Source organism: Pelobates fuscus, chromosome 11 (genome assembly GCF_036172605.1).
Source record: "Pelobates fuscus isolate aPelFus1 chromosome 11, aPelFus1.pri, whole genome shotgun sequence".
Taxonomy (NCBI): domain Eukaryota; kingdom Metazoa; phylum Chordata; class Amphibia; order Anura; family Pelobatidae; genus Pelobates; species Pelobates fuscus.
The window spans coordinates 85,094,476-85,116,958 of NC_086327.1; the positions used below are offsets into that span (position 1 = coordinate 85,094,476).

At 41.9% G+C, this 22,483-nt stretch overlaps 1 protein-coding gene across 1 annotated transcript in view; it reads left to right on the forward strand.

Moving 5' to 3' along the window:
- The window catches only part of ZBTB45 (zinc finger and BTB domain containing 45), a 191,584-nt gene that overhangs the window by 87,162 nt on the left and 81,939 nt on the right, over positions 1–22,483 (forward strand). The window lies entirely within an intron of this gene.

Here is a 22,483-nt window from a genome sequence, read left to right on the forward strand (position 1 = left end):
CTCTCTCACTTGCCCTCCTCCCCGGCCGGGTAAGTTTTAGCAGAGTAGGCACCTGCAATGTGGGGAAAGCAGGTGCCTACTCTGCTATAATACTAAGCCGCGAGTTTGACAATATTTAACAATATTCACAATGTTTTGTTTCTGAACACCAAGACAATTGGGTCGGTCTAATTCCTTGGGCGGAGTTTGCGCACAACAATCTTGTTTGTGATTCTACTCATAATAGCCCCTTTTTCTTGAATTATGGCTTTCATCCTACCGTCGGTATCGCCTTCTCAAGGTATACCGATGGTTGATGTACATGTTGCCAATCTGAGAAAGTTGTGGGATCAGACTCGACGAATTCTTGTTCAAAGTTCCGCTGTATTCAAGCTGCACGCTGACAAACGTAGACGGGCTGCTCCTGTTTTTTCCCCGGGTGATAGGGTGTGGTTGAGTACCAGACACACCCGCTTGAGGGTTCCTTCCATGAAGTTTGCTCCTCGCTACATAGGACCCTACAAGGTCTTAAGGAGGATTAACCCGGTTGCATATCAGCTTGCCCTTCCTCCTGCCCTGCACATGCCGAACTCTTTTTATGTCTCTTTGTTGAAGCCTCTTGTTTGTAACAGATATTCTTCCCTGGTCTCTTCCCCTCCTTCGGTCCAGGTTGAGGGTCAGGAAGAATATGAAGTCAAGACCATTCTTGATTCTCGTATTTCTCGTGGGAAGTTACAATATCTTGTTGACTGGAAGGGTTATGGGCCTGAAGAAAGGTCATGGGTAGTTCATGAAGATGTCCATGCCCCTCGTCTCCTTCGGGCATTTCATGCTCGATTTCCATCTCGCTCCGGTCCCGTCCGCCCGGTGGGCGTTTCTGAAAGGGGGGGTACTGTCATGGTACCTGTGGTATCTACCTCAGAGGAGGTCAGACATCTGGACGAGGTTCCTCAGAAGGGGACTTGTACACCCGATCGTTTCGGCCTTTCCGGCCGTTTACACGCCGACCGCGATAGCTCTGCCTCCTTTTATGACGCGGCGCTCAATAGTCAATGACGTCACGACCCGCCAGAAACCGCAAATCAGGACATTTTGGGGGTGTCGTCACCAATTAAGGAACCAAGGTATAAAAGAGACTCATTTGCAATGAGTCATTGCCCTGTCGTTGTTCTAGCTTGTCTGGTCACTCAGTGCTCTTATTCCTATTAATTATTTGGTTCTTGATTCGGCTCTCTTTTATCGACCCTGCTACCTTCTCTTACCCTTATACTCGGCTTGACTTTCGCTTACCTGTCTTTTCGTTCCCTCGACCTCGGCTTGTCTCTGACCATTCTTTGTCTTATCTATTTGTTAGTCCGGCCATCCTAAGGTCCGGTGGGGGATAGCCCTGCAAGTTAAGTCCCCCACGTAGTCCACTACTGGACAGCCCCTGCAATGTGACTTTGGAAACCCCTTATATGTGTAACTGCATAAATACTGTGACCTGTGAATAAAAACCTCAGTTGACTCCCAGCCTATGTGTCGTCTAGTTCTTGGGAGGGAAGGATTCTTATAACGCTACCTGGATAATTGTATGCTGTACCTGCCTACCTGGATTATTGTATTCCTGTCTACCAGCGGAGATACTGTGGATTATACTACCTCTCCGCTACAATTTTAATTGTGTAGGTCTAAAGACCTTCAACTGAAACAAACTGCCAAATCGCTTCAAGATCTTTTAATGAAAAATTCCCTATACGATATTTGGAGAGCATTCAATCCTGGAAATAACGATTTTACTTTTATCTCAAAGGTTCACAACTCATACTTCAGGATTGATCTGTTTGTCACCAAGGTTCATCTTCTAAATAAGATCGTCTCCGCAGAGATAGGCTCTACTACATGGTCAAAATATGCACCAATTTTTTTTAAAGGTCAAAAACTATCGAATATGTAGCAAAAACGATCTGGCGGTTAAATGAACTGTTATGCTCTTCAGGAACTAATACTGAAAAATTAATTGAAAAGGCAAACAGTTTTATAGAAATAAATGACAATAGAGAGACCACATTTTCATTAATATGGTGCAAATTTAAATGCTTTATGCAAGGACTTTTTATCAAATCTGGTTCTTATTGGAAAAAAGTCAAATGAAAATCCCTGTCTGACTTATATATCTCTTTATCAATGCAGGAGGAAATAAATAAAGCTACTCCAAAATTTAAAAACTTATAAAAATATTGCTTGTATCAAAGATTCTATTAAAACTAAATTCAAGAAAAAATGGAGAGAAATATGTTGGTACTAAAATAAAAATGGTATAATCGAATTGATAAACTTCTTACTAATAAACTCAAATCTAAAAGAAAGAAGGATTGCATAAAATTTTTTAAAATAGGTAATAAAATCCTACTTTCTCCTAAACAAATCGGTGAAGCTTTCAGGTCATACTATTACTCTTTATACAATTTGAAATATCCCACTAATGACAACATTCAAAAGAGCGTACTAAAAACCTTTTTTGAAAAATTTAAAATTCCAAAAATCAACTCTTTAAAACTTCAGTCTTTAAACATACCCTTCTCTTTAATCAAAATACAAAACACAATAAACTGGCTAAAAAGAGGGAAAGCACCAGGACCAGATGGCTTTTCCACAATTTTTTATAAAACATTTGATAAAATAATTTCACCATTATTACAGCAAATATTTAATGAATTTACTCTTAAAAGATCTATCCCACAAGAATTACTCCAAGGCAATGTCTCCTGATTCCTAAACCGAGGAAGGACCCAGACACCCTGTTGAACTGCCGCCCCATTTCTTAAATCAATCTAGATATAATCTAGATAGATTTAAGCCAACCAATCAGAGTGCTCTGACAGGTAAATGAAACGACTGACAGGCAAGTCTCTACATTTACCTGTCACAGCACTCCGATGGGTTGGCTTGGAATCCAACCAATCAGAGTGCTTAGAAAGTTTTAGAAAAAAGAAGACATCTAATGGCAAGCTTATTTTATTTCTTTCCAGGTATTTAGTTTTATTGTCTTCCCCTCACTATTTTTAGGGTGAGGGGGTAGGTAGGGCTTTATATTATTGGGGGGTGGGGGTTGGGGGTGACTGTCATGTCGGAATGTGAGGTGGCGTTGTGTGCCTCCATGGTACTCCACTGACCAGTTGCAGCCAATGCAACACTGACCAACACACACTCAGTGACACACACACACACTGACACACACACACACACACAGACACACTCTGACAGACACACACTCTCTGACAGACACACACACAGATACTCACAGACAGACAGACTCAGACAGTCAAACACACACACATACACTCACTGACACACACACAGACAGACACACAGACACTCACTGGCACACACTGACAGACACACACACAGACAGACACACAGGCAGATACACGGACATTCACTGACACACACTGACACACAGATAGACACACTGACAGACACACAGACATTCACTGACACAGACACTCACTGACAGACACACACACACTCTGACAGACACACATACACATCATTTTATTTATTGCTCCCTACCTTTGGGAGCTGGTGTCGGCCCTCTTCTATCTGGAGATCTATTTCCTGGTCTTCACTGCTCCTTTGTTCGCAGTTTAGTGATTCCGGGTGCCGGAATATAACATCACATTCCGGCGCCCGGCATCACTACAGACGCCGTGCAAGGGAGCAGTGAGGAGCAGGTAGGCTGAGCTCCCTCGCTGCATCCACCTTCCTCTCCTCCCCGACCGGGTAACTTTTAGCAGAGTAGGCACCTGCAATGTGGAGAAAGCAGGTGCCTACTCTGCTTTAACACTAAGCATGCACTTGCGGCTCACTGGGCCACAAAGATGTCCATTGTGGGCTGCGAGTTTCACATGCTTGGCTTAAACCAACCAATCAGAGCGCTCTTAGCCAAATTGCAGGGTGTGGGAAGGCTTTATTAGCCTTTCCCCGCCCTGCAGAGCTCAGTCTGCGCATGCCCTCCATGGGTGAAGGTGGATTACTTTTTTAGCTTCTGGGTTTTTTTTTCCGTCTGATTTTTTTTGGGCGCTCGGGTATTATGGTTTTTTATTTGTTCTTTTTTTGGGGCTGAAAAAAAAAAAGGTTTTAGAAAAAAGAAGAAATCAAATGGTAAGATTTATTTTTAAATTTCTTTACAGGTATTTAGTTTTATTGTCTCCCCCCTCAGCTTTAGGATGAGGGGGGTAGGTAGGGCTTCATTTTATCGGGTGGGGGTGACTAGGGGCTCGGGGAGGGGGATTATTTTTACACTTAGCCCTCACCTGTTGACCATGGGTGAAATTGTAGGGCCCCCACCTGCCGCTCATGGGTGGGAGGCGGGGGAGAGGACAATAGGTTCTCACCTTATTGTAATTTAGGGTCCTCACCCGCCACTCATGGGTGGGGGCAGGGGGAGGACAATAGGCCACCCCTATTGTAATTTAGGGCCCCCACGTGGCGCTCATGGGTGGGTGCATATGAATCTCTAAATCTTGCATGGGCTACATAAACAAGGCTTAGTTTATGTGGGTCGCAAACAAAAACCCTTACATTTTCATAGAAACTTAGGTTTATTTTGAAAAGTACAGTATAAAACTCCCCCAGCATCCCCCTCTACTAAACCACAGCACCCCTTCTAATAAATCCCAGCCCCCCCTATATACTAAATCCCAGTACCCCCTCTTGCCAACAAGCAGACTCCACTCACATTGCCTCTCCATGGGTGGTTGCTGGGGGAGAGGACAATAGGGCCCCCACCCGCCGCTCATGCGTGGGGGCATGGGGTAGGATAATAGGTCCCCCCTTATTGTAATTTAGGGCCCTCACCTGCTGCTCATGGGTGGGGGCCTAGGGGGAGGACAATATGTCCCCCCCTTATTGTAATTTAGTGCCCCCACCTGCTGCTCATGGGTGGGTGCCGGGGGGAGGACAATAGGTTCCCCCCATTTTTATTTAGGGCCCCCACCTGCTGCTCATTGGTGGGGGTTGGGGGTGAGGACAATAGGTCCACCCCATTTTCATTTAGGGGGCCCCCACCCACTGCTCATGCCGTGGGAATTAGGGAGCTATTTACTAAGTGGCTGCAAGATGCAGCCGCGGCACGAATCGGAATTTCATTAATTTGAATGAAATTTCTAAGCAACCTAAAAGTACCGAATGTTTTTCTAACATGAATGAACAAACTGTTCTCATTCTGTTAGGACGAAATTTGGTAGTTTGCCAGCGTTCTGTCTAAATGACAGGACGTTTAGGAATACTGACAGGAAGCATCGCAAGATCACAGAAGAAAGGTGAGAATTGTGGGAAAATTTCTCTCACCACAGGAAACAGAGCACACGTTGCTCCTCCGCTGGTCAAAGCTGGTCAAGCATAGGAAATATACATAAGACAAAGTAGTTCCAACTTTGTCTTATGTTTTAAAGAAAACTAGAGCAGACAGGAAGAAAGGAGGAACAGATCCTGACAGAGGGAGAGAAGATGAATCGATTGGGGGAAGGTAAGTTCGGCATGACAGTGCCGCTTTAAGATATTCTCTAAGATATTGGCAGAAACATTGAAACTGGTAATCCCTGATCTTATACACAGAGATAAAACTGGATTTGTTCTTGGAAGGGATATGGTTGATAATACTCGGAAAATTATAAATATGATAAACCATTCACATGTTCATGATGCTTCTTCTGCCTTTATAGCTATAGACGCGGAAAAAGCATTCGACAGGATGAGCTGGTGCTTTCTTGAATCGGTTCTGGAGACATTTCGCTTAACATTTTTTTTTAAGAATAGTACATTGGTACTCTATACAATTTCCCAAGCTAGAGTTATAGGCCCTGGTATGATATCTGACATAAAAAATGGAACCAGACAAGGCTGCCCTTTGGCACCATTACTGTATATTTTAACTATCAAACCCTTAGCAGCAGCGATCAGACATAACAACCTGATCCATGGTCTGAACATTTCTGAAAAGCATCACAAAATCACTTTATAGGCAGATAATATTCTTACTTTAACCAATCCAACAAAATGAATCCCCCTAGTTCTAGAATTAATCAAATAATTTGGCAATTACTCTGGATATAAAATAAATATGAATAAGACTCAATTATTAACAGTAAATTTATCGACTGAGGCTAAAGAGATACAGAGAAAAGGGTATAACTGGAACTGGAATAATGAAACAATTGAATATCTGGGTATTCGAATAAGAGCTAAGAGTTTATTAGAGGATAATTATAGAGCTCTTTTATCATCTTTTATCTTAAATACTGTGGGGAAGGATTGGCACTTTTTATATGGCACTTCGGATGCAGCCGAAGTGTCGAAGTCGTTGAAGTGGCCGCCATTCGACAAAGGAACACATGTGGTGGCCATTTTAATTTAGTCAAACGCGGTCAGCGGTGTATGCTAAAGAATCTATGGAACTAAAATCGGCTACGCAAATACACGAACACCGCTGACCCTTACCGTCGCCTCCACTTCGACACTTCGGTTAAAGTCGAAGTACGTTCGACAATTCAAACATCCTGTTACAATGTGCTATTTGCACGAACGGACCCGTTCGTGCATTCAAAGGGGACTTAGCCGTTTTCTGCAGGAAATTGACCGACCGCACAGCCCAAATCTATGGAACTGTTTTGGGCAGGAAAATGTGCTTGCGGTCGGTCATAAAGGACTTCCATCTATCTTTTTACCCACTGCAGGGATTCGTATGATTTTTGAGAGTGTTTATGTTTAAAGTATGCTGAGTTCAAATATGTATTGATTGGATGTATGGTTTCAAAGTTACAGGGTATGTGTAAAAACTGTATGTTTACTGTCTGTGATAATTATGTTAAACCATTGTGTAACATAATTATATCACAGGCAGAGGGGAGGATTTTGTGTGTAATTGCTGGGATTGCTGTCTCGCTCTTGGGGGGATTTACTGTATGCTGTTAGAGACTGATTGCCAGGAGTGTAAGCCGCTTGGGTGCTTTTCCTGTTCAGCTGCTAGCAGCTATTCGTAAGGTTCCAGTTCGGGAGTTTGGAGTGCTACTTGGTATCCTGTTCGGGAGTTTGGGGTTCTGCAGTAGCTGTGCCTGTGTCTCTGGAAGGGGAAGATCTACTAAACGTTTAACCCTTTTATGCCTGGGGTTGCCGTTTCAACCACACTCTTCCGCGAACCCAAATGACTATTTCATACATTTAACTCTCTTCTTCACCCTATTGTTCCTCCTCCACCTACTAACTTGACCACCTCAGACTTTACAACTCTCTTCACTGACAAGATGTCTACAATCAGAGAAGAGATCTCTCATCTTTCTTCTTCCCCTTACAATACTTACCCTAACTTCACTCCCTCTGCTGTTCTATGTTCATTTGCACCCGCTACATTGGAAGAGGTTTCTGCTCTGCTCCAGTCCTCCCGCCCCACCACCCGCTCCCTAGATCCAATTCCCTTGCATCTCATCCATACTCTGTCTTCTTTTCTTCTAAAATTCTTCTAAAATTCTCAATCTCTCTCTCTCCTCTGGTATATTTCCATCGCCCTTCAAACATGCAATTGTAAGCCCAATTCTAAAGAAGCCCAATCTTGACCCTAACTCCCCATCCAACTATCGTCCTATCTCGCTACTGCCTTTTGCATCCAAGATCCTTGAAAGAATTGTGTGTGCGAGATTGACAGACTTCCTCGAGTCCAACTCTCTGCTAGACCCGCTTCAGTCTGGTTTCCACGCTAAGCACTCTGTGGAAACGGCACTGACCAAAGTATCCAATGATCTACTCGCTGCCAAATCTCGTGGTCACTACTCTATCCTAATTCTCCTTGACCTGTCTGCAGCTTTTGACACTGTTGATCATCAACAGCTTCTTCTCATCCTCCGCAATATCGGTCTACAAGATATTGCTCTCTTCTGGTGCTCCTCCTATCTCTCCCAGCGCTCTTTCAGTGTTTCTTTCTCTGGCTCTGCTTCTCCCCAACTCCTCTCTGTTGGTGTCCCCCAAGGTTCAGTCCTTGGTCCCCTACTGTTCTCCATCTATACTGCCTCCCTTGGTAAACTCATTAGCTCCTTTGGCTTCCAATATCATTTCTATACAGATGACACACAAATCTACCTGTCCTCTCCTGATCTCTCCCGTCCTTCTTGTCTAGTGTCTCTGACTGCCTCTCTGCTATTTCTAACTGGATGGCTGCCCACTTCCTTAAACTAAACTTGACCAAAACTGAAATTCTGGTCTTTCCTCCCTCAAGTGTTGTTACTCCTGTGTCTGTCTCCCTCCAAGTCAATGGTGCTACCATCAGCTCCACCACGCAGGCTCGCTGCCTAGGTGTTCTCTTTGACTCCGACCTTTCCTTCAAGCCTCATGTTCAATCTATCGCCAAATCCTGTCATTTCCATCTCAAAATCATTGCGCGCATCCGCCCCTACTTAACGCCAGATGCGACTAAGGTGTTGGTCCATTCCACTGTCCTTTCTCGCCTTGACTACTGTAATCCGCTTCTCAGTGGTCTTACGTGCTCCTAACTTGCGCTGTTACAGTCCATAATGAATGCGGCAGCGTTGCTCATCTTCCCGTCCGCACCTCCCATGCCTCACCCTTCTGTCAGTCCCTACATTGGCTTCCTATAAAATATAGAGCTCAATTTAAAATTCTGGTTCTTGCTTTCAAATTTCTACATAATGCTGCTCCCACCTATCTATCCTCCCTTATTCACAAGTATGTCCCGTCTAGGCCCTTACGATTTGCTGAAGACTTACGTCTATCTTCTATCCATACTCCCACCTCTGATGCTCGCCTCCAAGATTTCTCGAGGGCTGCACTGTTCACACTGTCTCCACTCCTTCAAAAAATCGTTAAAAACCCACTTCTTCATAAAAGCATATCAATTAAACTGTTAACAGCTCCTGACTGATTCCTCTTCTGCAACTGTCACGAGTCTAATACTATCCTTACCTTTTTGTGTAATTTTACCCCACTCCCTCTAGCATGTAAGCTCATTGAGCAGGGCCCTCAACCCCTCTGTTCCTGTGTGTCCAACTTGGCTGGTTATAACTACATATCTGTTCATCCACCCATTGTAAAGCGCTGCGGAATTTGATGGTGCTATATAAATACCATAATAATAATAATAATAATAATAATAATAATAATAATCTACTCTCTCAGTTTAAGAAGATATTTATGGCCTTTATCTGGAAAGGTAAAATATCTAGAATTTCATACAATACAATAAATTTCCCAGATATAATAGAATTGCATGATATTACAATGTTTACTCATTTTTTAAAATGGGGCATGCAGATATCTCCAAACCCAGGATGGAATACAATGGAAGAAAGATCTAATTCTAAAATATCTTCATTCAGCTTAGCTTGGATTGATTCAAATTACTATAAATCTTTTCTTATCATCGAATATAATTGAAAATAAAATAATAACAGCATTAAAAATAAATTAGGGATTTCGAACCAGCTCCTCCTGTCTACACCTATCGAAGCTTTACAGGTCTATATACGAGATATTGATTTAACTAAATGGAGACACTGTAATATCCATAATTTATCACAAATAGTTCCTTTAAGGAAACTCAAATCTTTTGCAGAATTGCAACTCAATTCGGACTTCCTGAACAATAATTCTATAATTACAATAGAATTAAGCACCTAATTATCTCCTTAGATATTAAGGAATATCCTGAATATGAAAATCTTATTAATAAACATTTTAAAAACAAACATATTTTTAGAACTATGCAATTATTAAAATCTCTCATGGAGGGGGCGTGGCCTGACCGCCATGCTGACCGGTCGCATGCGGGAGAGGCTCCTGCTACAGGAGGCTCCTTTTGGCTGGAAATCGTGATTTATGACTGTCATCTACGCCTGAAAATACAGCAGAGTGCACAGGCAGTTGTTGGCGCTACTGCACACTCCAAGATCGGGAGTTTTGGGGTCCCTAAAGACAGCACAAAGCTTTGGAGCCTTCGGCCTACTCGGGAAAGGAGTAGGGTGGATAGCCGCCGCCCTGCTCACATGCCTAGCTGCCGCACAACAACCCTGTCACACGCCTCACAGGATCCGTTTCCCCCCCCTTTGGACCGGCGGGGGTCATCCCGGTCCCCACTGGAAGGATCCGACACCTACAACACCAACCCTAAAGAGTTTAACATGATTAAGGATTCCCGTGCTCTGACAACAAGATGGCTGCTGGGCAAGATGCAATGTGCGCGGCTGCACTACCTGCAAGCTGCTTCAACAGTAATGTGATCTGCTGGCCACAGCTCGATGCCCGGACTGGACTGTCACACCAGCGAGCAGAATAAAGGAGCCGGCAGCCTGAACCTCCACTCCAAGCCATGCGAGGACATCGCTCCCAGCATGGTCTGGGAACCCCAGTGCTTGCCCCTCAGGAAACCAGCGCACGCAGGCCCATGCGGTGCCAAAGGCTAGTGGAGTGGGTCCCTCCTGACGCACCAATCTGCCGGGACTCTACCAGCACTACAATCAGCCGGGTAGGTGACAGACGGAGACCACAGCTACAATACCGGGAGAGCCGGCCGGCATACCTTCGGCAGCTGTAACGTGAAACAGCCTGTGCGGGCTTGCAGCGGTCTGCCTCTTGAAGAACCAGTGGACTCTTCCTGTTTGCCACTTTTGTTTATGCATTCACTTACATTTAATTTGCTTTTAAATTGTATCTAAGTAGGCATAGGTAGCATATCTTCACACAAGTAAACTGATCTGCTGAGTATTAACCTTAACCCTCATTTCTGTGACAAGCTCACAGGCAACTTAATTAATGCCTTGGGTATAGCTGCTTTATATGTGACCTTTAAGTAGCCGGTTTCTGAACCTACTCTAGGGAGCTGGGGGTTGTTATTAGACACTAGTACACAGCACCTCATCTGTCTACTCGCAAGTACCTTAGCATACCAACTAGATCACAGACAGACAGCTCCCCCCCTCCCTATTCTTAAACTCCAAGAACACAACTGTGCATAGTTAAGACTCACCATCAGCTGGGTATTACAGTCTTCCTTCTTAACTTGCTAATAGCACCCACACTGTACACATCGTGGAAACACAGATTAATCTATTTAGACCAATAGCCTTTAAGAATTACTAGCACTATCATCAAGGTGTACAGAATAGATGTGTTATCATAGATGTATCAATGCCAGTTAGAGATGCATGTTCTAGCAAAAATATAAATGTATATCTCGTTAGTTAAACAGTTTAAAGAATTATCTAAGTGACTACGCCTGCTCAAACTATAAAATTGTGCATGTAATTTGTGTGCCCCGCATGTACAGCGAGGAAATAGCCTGAGGACTGCTCCTGGGGCACCTCAAGCATGCCTGTACTATTTTCATGCACTGCAAAAAAAAAAAAAAAAAGTAAAAACAGAAAAGCCTCTATCATTTAATAAATGGGATGTAGAAATGAATGAATCATTCTCAGTAGATGATTGGGGAAAGGTTTTTATACAAGTTAAAAAAAATCACTCACAGTCTTAACTATATCAAACTTTTTTAAAATGATGCACTGATGGTATCAAACTCCTCATAGAATCAAGAAATTTAAATACAACTATTCGGATCTCTGTTGGAGATGCAATAGCTCGGTAGGAACATTGTACAATATGTGGTGGGAATGCAATGGCTTAGCTGAAATTAAAAATAATATCATTAATGTCTTTGAAATTTTACATATACAAGAAGAACTTTCTCCTCAAATTTTTCTATTTCATCTTGACTTCCCTATCTGTAGCTTCGAACAAAAAGCATTTCTCATACATATACTTATGGCTGTAAAGCTCACAATAGCTAGAAATTGGAAGATATCTACAGCACTTAAATGGTCAGACATAACCGGCCATATAGAATACCAGGGCAAAATGGGGTTTTCCGAAATGAAGATGGTATTTGCATGTATAGAGCAATTTGGTCTAACTGGAATACAATCTCTATATTTAATACACTTGATTTATCTTGAGAAAACAGAGATCATTATAATTGGATAGACCTCTCTTAGATAAAAGATATTTTATTAAATGTATTCTTACTTTCTAAACCGATTATGATTCCTTGAGACGACTGAAAATTATATCAGACTTATCCCCCTATATGCCCTTTGTATTATCCTTTCATATCACCATATTAAATATCCTGATCTCATGATTCTAAAACCCAGAACATTTAAATTTTTCTTGAATGTTTAGTATGTTTTTGTAGAATGAATGTTGCTATTACTTTATATAATGAGCTTATTCTAGTTTATCAAACAACAATATTTACTTAGTTTGCTCAATATATTGCAGTCATAGAATATGGTCGCACTATTTTATTGTATGACTTGTAATATGTTTAGACAAAAACAATGAATATATATTAAATAAAGATAGGTCTTTTTTAGATAAGCATTTTTTATAAGGCTTAAAATGGAAAAATTAAAGAATAGTTAAGCTGAAAAAACAAAACAAAACAAAAAAAAAAAAACGGAAAGAAACAAATGATAAAGGTATTGCTGGTCTTTGTGAAATTAGAAATTCATTTCTGAAACAAAAAGGCTAAATACCTAACTGAAAGTAAAAAAAAAAAAAAAGGTAGCCTAGGGCCCAGATTGTGGTCCCCTATTAGAATCCTAAACAGGGAATGGGGTGGTGTATAGGTGGTTGAGTGTAGTGTGCATTAGACGGTGTAGTGACTGAGTGTTGTGAGGTTGAGTGTGCCTCTATGCAGGGCCGGCGCTACCATAAGGCAGCCCAGGTGGCTGCCTTAGGGTGCACCGGCCCCGGTGGTGCAAAGTCAGGCTGACCGGCCTATGCTCCCCTTCACCCGATTACGTCTTGTAGCATGGCCAATGTGTGAGCCAGAGGCTAAAAAAACTGTTGCTTCTTTGTATATACTTTCTTTTTGGGGTTACAGTTCTTCAGTTTTTTTACAGTGAGGGAAAAAAAGTATTTGATTCCCTGCTGATTTTGAACGTTTGCCCACTGGCAAAGAAAAGATCAGTCTATAATTCTAATGGTTATTTGTATTTTTACAGTGAGAGACAGAATAACAAAAAAAAATCCAGAAACACGCATGTCAAATAAGTTATAAATTGATTTGCATGTCAATGAGTGAAATAAGTATTTGACCGCTTCAACTTAGTACTTGGTGGCAAAACCCTTGTTGGCCACCAGGTTTGCACATATCTCAGGAGGGATTTTATCCCACTCCTCTTTGCAGATCCTCTCCAAGTCATTAAGGTTTCGAGTCTGACATTTGGCAACTCAAACCTTCAGCTCCCTCCACAGATTTTCCAAGGGGGTTAAGGTCGGGAGACTGGTAGGCCACTCCAGGACCTTAATGTGCTTCTTCTTGAGCCACTCCATTATTGCCTCTGTTGTGTGTTTTGGGTCATTGTCATGCTGGAATACCCATCCACGACCTATTTTCAATGCCCTGGCTGAGGGAAGGAGGCTTTCACCCAAGATTTGACGGTACATGGCCCCATGTATCATCCCTTTGATGCGGTGCAGTTGTCCTGGACCCTTAGCAGAAAACTCCCCCAAAGCATAATATTTCCAACTCCATGTTTGACAGTGGGGATGGGGTTCTTGGGGTCATAGGCAGCATTCCTCCTCCTCCAAACATGGCGAGTTGAGTTGATGCCAAAGAGCTCAATTTTGGTCTCATCTGACCACAGCACTTTCACCCAACATTCAGATGTTCATTGGTGAACTTCAGAAGGGCCTGTACATGTGTTTTCTTGAGCAGGAGGACATTGCAGGCACTGCAGGATTTCAGTCCTTCACAGAGTAGTGTGTTACCAATTGTCTTCTTGGTGACTATACTCCCAGCTGCCATGAGATCATTAACAAGATCCTCCCGTGTAGTTCTGGACTTATTCATCACCATTCTCATGATCACTGAAACTCCACGAGGTGAGATCTTGCATGGAGCACCAGACCGAGGGAGACTAACAGTTATTTTGTGTTTCTTCCATTTGCGAATAATCGCCCCAACTGTTGTCACCTTCTCACCAAGCTGCTTGGCGACGGTCTTGTAGCCCATTCCAGCCTTGTGTAGGTCTACAATCTTGTCCCTGACATCCTTGGTTTAACAACCTTTATTATTACCTGTTATTTCACTCATACCCTGAATTTGTTTTGTACCTTATATGTCTTATGCAAATTATGTCATTTTGGCGCCAAAATTCAAATAAACAATTGATTGTATTGCCTATAAAAACCCTTAGATACCAGGTTATGTTTATTTTGCCAGTTGATAAAGCCTTGTGTTGGAGAAAAGCATTTTGGCTGTTATAAAATGCTTTTTATGTGTACTATTAAAGGAATATTGGCCCCTTAACTACTTGTGTGCCATATACATTTTTTACATATTATTTTACTTCCCTTTTTATTTATTTTTTAACCTGGTCATCAAGAATATCGGAGTATTTACTCATCCAAGAATCCTAGGTGGGAAATATACCACCCACGCTATCATAGTAAGCAGTACTTCCTGCTCACTCAAATGTGAGTACAATACCGTCTATATTTTAACCCTTCTATATATTATATATAGAGAGCACTATTTCTGTTTTATTTTTTCCCCTTATGCCGAGGAACCTTCACTTCTAACAACTTATCACCAATACCCACCTATATCCTACCAGTGGGGGATCAACGCCACTGAAATCTAGCTACACCTGAGCTTGTACTAGCTCTCCAATAGGTGAGTAGGAGTATTACTGCTGTAAAGTTCCCTTTTTGGCTGCTTGATACAGATGACACTATTGGAGTTTTTTTTCTCATTTGCATGTTCTAACGGAACTCAGAAAATCCCACTACCTCAGGATCCTCACTACACACAGATCCATATCATACCCAAGTACCTCATGTAAGTTGGACTTTTATTTATATGTCTTAAAACCAGGACAATTTTATATCTAATTTTGACTTCTGTATGTAAGTATACTACTGGTCCTATATTGTTTTTATTGTGGCGCGACCTAATTCTATTTTTATTGTCTAGTATTTTCTTTGATGGTTTGTGAGGGAACCTCATACCATTAGGTTGCTGCCTACTCTTATTTTCCCAAGCTTCTAGTTGCCCACTAAGCGCTGATCCAACAACTGTTTGTCCACTCGATATATCCAACAGACCCTACATGTCTAGCTCCTTTAGAAAACAAAGTGGGTGGTAATACTAATCAAAGAGCGTTGTTCGTTACGGTGCAAGGTATGTCTTGGTCACGGGAACACTGTATAGGGGAGTATATCACTTCCAGATATATAGTCCTCAATTCTGTAAAGAAGTGCAAACTTTGTACCACAAGTGCCCTTTGAAGGGAGGGAGGGATTTCAATGCAACGCCATGTCTTGGCTTGGATAGGAGGGCTAAACCGGGGATGCCCAGATCACACAATGTAGTGGGACAGGACTACACAATTTTATTCAAAGTTCCAAACTGATGCTTGGTGGTCCACCACCCTGACCTTCACCCTGACGTCTGTGACTATTCACACCCACATGACATCTATTCAAGTATTGACCCATTCGTTACTAGCACTAATTACGCATGATAGATAGAATGGAAATCAATTCCATAAAATGATCTGATCATGCTGACATTTCCATATTCATAACACCACTGTCCTCAACTTTGAATACCTCTCTGTTGCAGGACAAGTAGGCAATGGAAGAAGTGGCTGCTGTATTGTCCTCCTACCTTCTTGAAAATGTCCCCACTGAATAAAATACATCCGCAGTGTGTTCAGCCCATAAGACTGTGGTGAGGGTCACTTCATAAAAGTGGCCTCATTAAAAAAATGACTCAAGTCACATAAGCTCCTAGAGTTCCATGCAGCTTTGCAGAAATTAGAAAATAAACAGAAAACAGATCGCAACCCACATACCCCAGTTAAAGGAAGTATAGAAATCAATAAAGGAGCTCCTTTTTGATGATATAGCCAGACAAATGACATGGACAAAGCAACTTTATTATAAGAATAGTAACAAAATGAACTCTTTACTGGCCAGGGGGCTTAAGTCCAGACCCAGAATAACATCAATTAAAACATCAGTATAACAGCAATTAAAAAAAACTACTGTAACAGTGGCAAATTCTCCACAAGAGATATTCACCACCAATTACTCTAAGATATATCCACTCTCTGAATATGAGAGAGAACGATCAGAGTCATTTGAGGGACTTACAGTCCTTCTTTGAAACACTGAATCTCCCTGCCTTCCTTGATGATGCATAATAGTTGTTAGATTCTGAAATTCAGAAGGATGAGGGGGAAGAGAGGTATAATTATTGAATAATGTTTATAAGACCACCCCTGTTTCCTCTTAAATATAATCTGTTGTACCACCTTTTAAACATCAGAAGTCCCCTTAGAACTTACACTTTGTTGCCTCCTTCATTAGGCTCCTCACCCACTGGTTGAGGATCAGGAGAAATACAAAGAGTTCCAAATTGATGAAAGTCCATGGCATGAGAGAGTAAAATTGCTGACCCAGGGAATCTTAACTTTCTAACAAATAGGGTGCTGTGGCCATATCTGTTTGCCTTGCTGACTTGTTGGAGATTTCCTTACAGGTTTGTTGGAACCTTTAGAGCTCTTTACACTTCTCTGAAAGCCTAATTAATGGTGCATGGGACTTTGCTTAGCACATTATTTAATGGTACATGTCAGGGATGCCCTTTGTTCCCACTTCTGCTCATCTTGTAGCTTACGCCCCTACTTCATCTAATTAGAGGACACCCCAATATTAAGGGAGTCCCTGTGGCTGGCTCTTATCATACTGTTTTAGCTTATACAGCTTATATTCTAATTAGGTGTCACGCTGATTGGGGCCTTGTGGCCGCCTACATCACCTTAGGGCAGATTGAACTTTCGGGTCTTGGGCCATGATCGAGAGCCCGACACCAGGAGGGGCCTGGCGGCTTGCCCTGTATGCCGCCAGGTGTGAGGCCCCTCTGCTCAGTTTGCCCTGTGGGAGAGCGCCAACACAGCCTCTGGTCTGCAGCTCCATTGGGAGCAGAGCTGCAGACTGAGGTGTCTTGCGATCTCCAGCCAATCAGAGCATTGCTGCTGGTTACCACGGCAATGCTCTGACAGGAAATTGCAAGACTTACCACGTGGTCTTCAGCTCTGCACCCAGTGGAGCTGCAGACCAGAGAGCCAGCCCACTGGACCACCATGAAAATCCACTTGGCCACCAGGGAAAGAGCTTCCACCTGACCACAAGGTAGAGTGCTCCCACCAGACCACCAGGGAAATCCACAGGGATTCATTAAAGAAAACAAAAAGATATTTATGACCCCCTTCACACCCTGTCACAGCCCTCCCACACACACCCTGTCACAGCCCACACACACATCTTGTCACAGCTCCACACACACAAACAGCTTTCACCCTCCCATACCTTGTCATAGCCTCCCACGCACACTGACAACCCCTCCACACACACTGTCACCTCCGACCACACCCTATTATCCCGACCCACACACTGTCACCCCCTACACATACAATATCACCATCCCTAAACACTTTCAGCCCCCACACATGGTCATCCCTTTCACCCAGCCTCACTCACATTAACCCCTCCAAATCCTGTCAGACTCACCTTCTCTTGCACTGTCCCACTCACCCTCTTCACCATGCCACACCCACCATACCACATAAACCCCTCCAATCCTGTCCTCCACACTCACCCCAAACCCTGTCACGCTCCTCCCAACCCTGCCACACTCACCATGTCACATTAATGCCTCTAATCCTGACACACTCAACATTAACCCCCCTTAATCTTGTCACACTCACCGCCCATTTTCTGGTTGGAAAGAGTACATGCCATCAAAATTAATGTTATGCCTCATTTGTTGTTCCTCTTTCAGGCCCTCTAGGTGCCGTTGCAGAACAGTAATTGTTCTACAAACTGCAATAGATAACTTTGTATGGGGGGCTATCGACACAGGATAGCAAGACAAGTGTTGTACAGACCTAGGGCGAGGGGAGGATTGGGCTTCTCTCACTTCCACATGTATCATGTGGTGGAGTAGTTGGCAAAGTGGTCCTGTGGCACGCTTCTCCGGGAGAGCAACACTAGGTAGACCTGGAGTCCAGATTGATGGTCTCGAACATACCCCTGTTCTATATTTGGCTCAATAAAAAAAACAAAGGGCTCTCCTTAAAACAGACTGCCCAGCTATTCTCATTTCTATCGACTTGTGGGATAGGGTCAATACGAAGCCAGCCTTAATATCGTCACCTTCCTCAATGACCCCTAAAGAGAATGTCACGGGTCTCACAGTGGGAAACTTATTTTTGTTCTTGTTTTTGGTTTTGTTTTCTTATTTTCATTCTAGTTAAGTATTATTTTTAAGCTCACGCTTTAGAAGAAAACGCCTATCATGCCAATTGTGTGTATGCTCCACTTGATATTTGATGTTTCTGTATACGCACATTTCACAATGAGCGCTACTTATGTTTTGCCTTGATGGAATATAGTTTTCATTCTATGTTATATAGGAAATTGGTGACTACTGTGTGGTGTTGTGCTCTGAAATTGTTATATGTCTGCTTTTACCACCTTTTAAATAAAGAATTGAAAAAAGAGAATGCACAAAACCAATGTGATATTTTATGAAATAAAAGAGGATATCATTCTACTTTTTAATAAATATATCATTGTGCAAATTTTGATTGCAACTTCATTTTAGAAATACTATATCCAAGTTATATTATATTCTTTTTTATTAAAAGAAACTTTAATATATATTAAAGTGTCTTTAAATAATAATATACTTGATCATCTTCAGTAATTACCTTTCATTAAAAGCAAGTTTTACCATTGAATACGTTAATGAATCCCAGCGGTCTTTGTTAATTATGAAAGAAAGTCGTGGGTTATAAAAAATAAATGTGCCCTTGTTAATAAATACATTTGTGCACAAACAATAATGGATCCCCTGTGTAATAACGGATAAACAATTCTAATTAGCTCATGTTTGCTTCTTGATACAACATTTTTTAACTCCATACACAATTTTAAAATGGCCACTCATATCAAAATTAATTTTCTTTTAATAATAAATCTGTATCTATTACATAGTAACATAGTTACATAGCTGAAAAGAGACTTGCGTCCATCAAGTTCAGCCTTCCTCACATTTGTTTTTTGCTGTTGATCCAAAAGAAGGCAAAAAAACCCAGTTTAAAGCACTTCCAATTTTGCAACAAACTAGGAAAGGAATTAATTCTTGACCCCAGAATGGCAGTCAGATTTATCCTTGGATCAAGCAGCTATTACCCTACATTGAAAAATTATATCCTTTTAGATTTATTGTTTTTAGTACCAAAATCTGTAAATTGCTGTTCCATCTTTTCATCACCAGTCTGTCATATGATTAAGATAAATTACCTCTCACTACATAGCTATGATTGACTTAGAACCCACAATATTATATATATGTATGTATATATATATATATATATATATATATGTATATATATGTGTGTGTGTGTGTATATAAGTCCAATTTTGTTTTATATATGTATATATATATATATATATATATATATATATATATAAAATATTTATATACAGTATCTCACCCTCACATTTTTGTAAATATTCTATTTATCTTTTCATGTGACAACACTGAAGAAATATCTGCTACAATGTAAAGTAGTAAGTGTACAGCCTGTATAACAGTGTAAATGTGCTGTCCACTCAAACTAACTCAGCACACAGCCATTAATGTCTAAACTGTTGGCAACAAAAGTCTAAGTGGAAATGTCCAAATTGGGCCCAAAGTGTCAATATTTTATGTGGCCACCATTATTTTCCTGCACTGCCTTAACCCTCATGGGCATGGAGATTACCAGAGCTTCACAGGTTACCACTGGAATCCTCTTCCACTCATCCATGACGACATCACAGAGCTGGTGAATGTTAGAGACCCTTCGCTTCCCCACCTTCTGTTTGAGGATGCCCCACAGATGCTCAGTAGGGTTTAGGTCTAGAGCTTGGCCAGTCCATCACCATTACCTTCAGCTTCTTTAGCAAGGCAGTGATCGTCTTGGAGGTGTGTTTGGGGTCATTATCATGTTGGAATACTGCCCTACGTCCTAGTCTCCGAAGGGATAGGATCGTGCTCTGCTTCAGTATGTCACAGTACATTTTGGCATTCATGGTTCCCTCAATGAACTGTAGCTCCCCAGCGCCTGCAACACTCATGCAGACCCAGACACACTTGTCTTTGTACTCCTCACCTGGATGTCGCCACACCCGCTTGACACCATCTGAACCAAATAAGTTTATCTTGGTCTCATTGGACCACATGACATGGTTCCAGTAATCCATGTCCTTAGTCTGCTTGTCTTCAGCAAACTGTTTGCAGGCTTTCTTGTGAATCATCTTAAGAAGAGGCTTTGTTCTGGGATGACAGTCATGCAGACCAATTTAATGCAGTGTGCGGTGTATGGTCTGACAGGCTGACCTCTCTACCCCTTCAATCTCTGCAGCAATGCGGGCAGCACTCATACGTCTATTTCCCAAAGACAACCTCTGGATATGATGCTGAGCATGTGCACTCAACTTCTTTGGTCGACCATTGCGAGGCCTGTTCTGAGTGGAGCCTGTCCTGTGAAACCGCTGTATGGTCTTGCCCACAGTGCTGCTGCTCAGTTTCAGGGTCTTGGCAATCTTCTTTTTTTATAAAGACAATCTTTTTTTGTATTTTTTTTTGTTATAAAGTGGTACAAAGAAAATAAGCATTGCGATAGATGCAATAACATAGTATACATAACAGATGTATGCCAACAACATTGAATAATCATAGAGTATAAGGGGACTCTCGCTAGCATTAAGTTATTAAATCCTCTGTAACAGTTCATCACTTTACAATACAGTATTGCAATATTTTCAGTGTTACAAGGGTAAACATTTTTTACATCCTGTGAATACGTAGCCTTCGTAGGCGATGATAGCAAGGTGATGATAGTGAGGGGTGATGATGTGAGGGGTGTATTCACTTTTGTGAGATACTATATATATATATATATGAAGTGGATATCAATCCAATTGATTGATTATTTTGTGTATCTCCCCCTGGCCAAATGAAATAAATAATGTGTGCACGCTCTCGAAGTAATTCACACCAGACACAAGTTTCAGGTTAATGAAAAACTTGAGCAATGTTTATTCAGAGTGGGTGACATGCCCCTTATAAAGCAAAATTACATCATATGCTTTGTCAGAGATAACATAGAATAATACATCAATAATTGGTTAGGGGTTAAGTGGTTGATTTATTGCTCTTCCTACCGGGTGTGATGTCACTGGCATCTTGCAGGTCTCCCCCAGATTCCAGCGCCATCTTGTTAGTGAAAGTTTTAGTCGATGGCAAAAGGGAAACTCCCTGGCCCTAGTGGCCATTTTAGGTAAATCACATATGAATTGATAAATGCTGATTGGAACTATATAAAGTAAATAGACATTTTACTAACTAAAATTAGGGTAGTATTTCATGTCCACAACAGTCCTCCCTTAAAATGACTATTTACTAAAAAGACAACTACAACTGTCCCTAAAATGTCCCTAATTGGCTGCAGCTCATCTGTCTTAACAGGCCTTGAACGCTTCACTCCGTGGGTATCCCGCAGTGGCTAACCCACTACTTCTCCCACAACAGACTTTTGCCCGTAGAGACAGACGCTATCCCTACACTATCCCTAAAGAAATGCAGTTGTCTGTTTGAACTGGTGAGATTGGAGGGGTGGGTGTGGTGTGTCACATTCTGTGTCATCTATGTCTTGGTGTAAAAATGTAGGTGTTGTGTGATCAATGGTTTGTCCTACAGTCTTCTGTAAGTATTTCTGTATGCAGGGCAGTACACAACAAGTCAGGAAGAGGAAGAGAATTGTCACAGTAAGGACCACCATTCCAACCTGGAATAGGGTTTTCTGCCAACCATTCATCCATCCAAACCATCTGTCCCATGTATTAGGGACCCCAGAGTTCCTTTGTAATTCATCAGAGAGACTGTCTAATTTCTCTATGGCCATAGTTACTTTACCATTGGGTCCAGTATTGTCTGGAATAAAGGTACAGCATGTCATAGTATCGGGGAGTATTTTACATACGCCCCCCTTTTCGGCTAAGATCATGTCCAAAGCCATCCTGTTTTGAAATGTCATCTGGGAGGTAGCTTGCAGTTGTTCTGCCAAGCCTTGAAGGGCATCTCTGGTATAATTAACAAACCGCTTTTGGTTATAGTAAATATAGTTAATCCAATTGACATTCTTGTTAGCCGTGATTAGCGGAATCAAGGATTCGAATCCTGCCGCCACCTCATCTCTGGCCTTGAATTCATTTGGTACCCCCCTTGGCACACCTATGGCATCAATATAGACATGTGGGTCAAAACTCCCTCGGATGGAGATTTCTATTTTTACTCGAAAGTTTGTGTGTGGGGAATCTAGTGGCCCCTGGTGGTCAT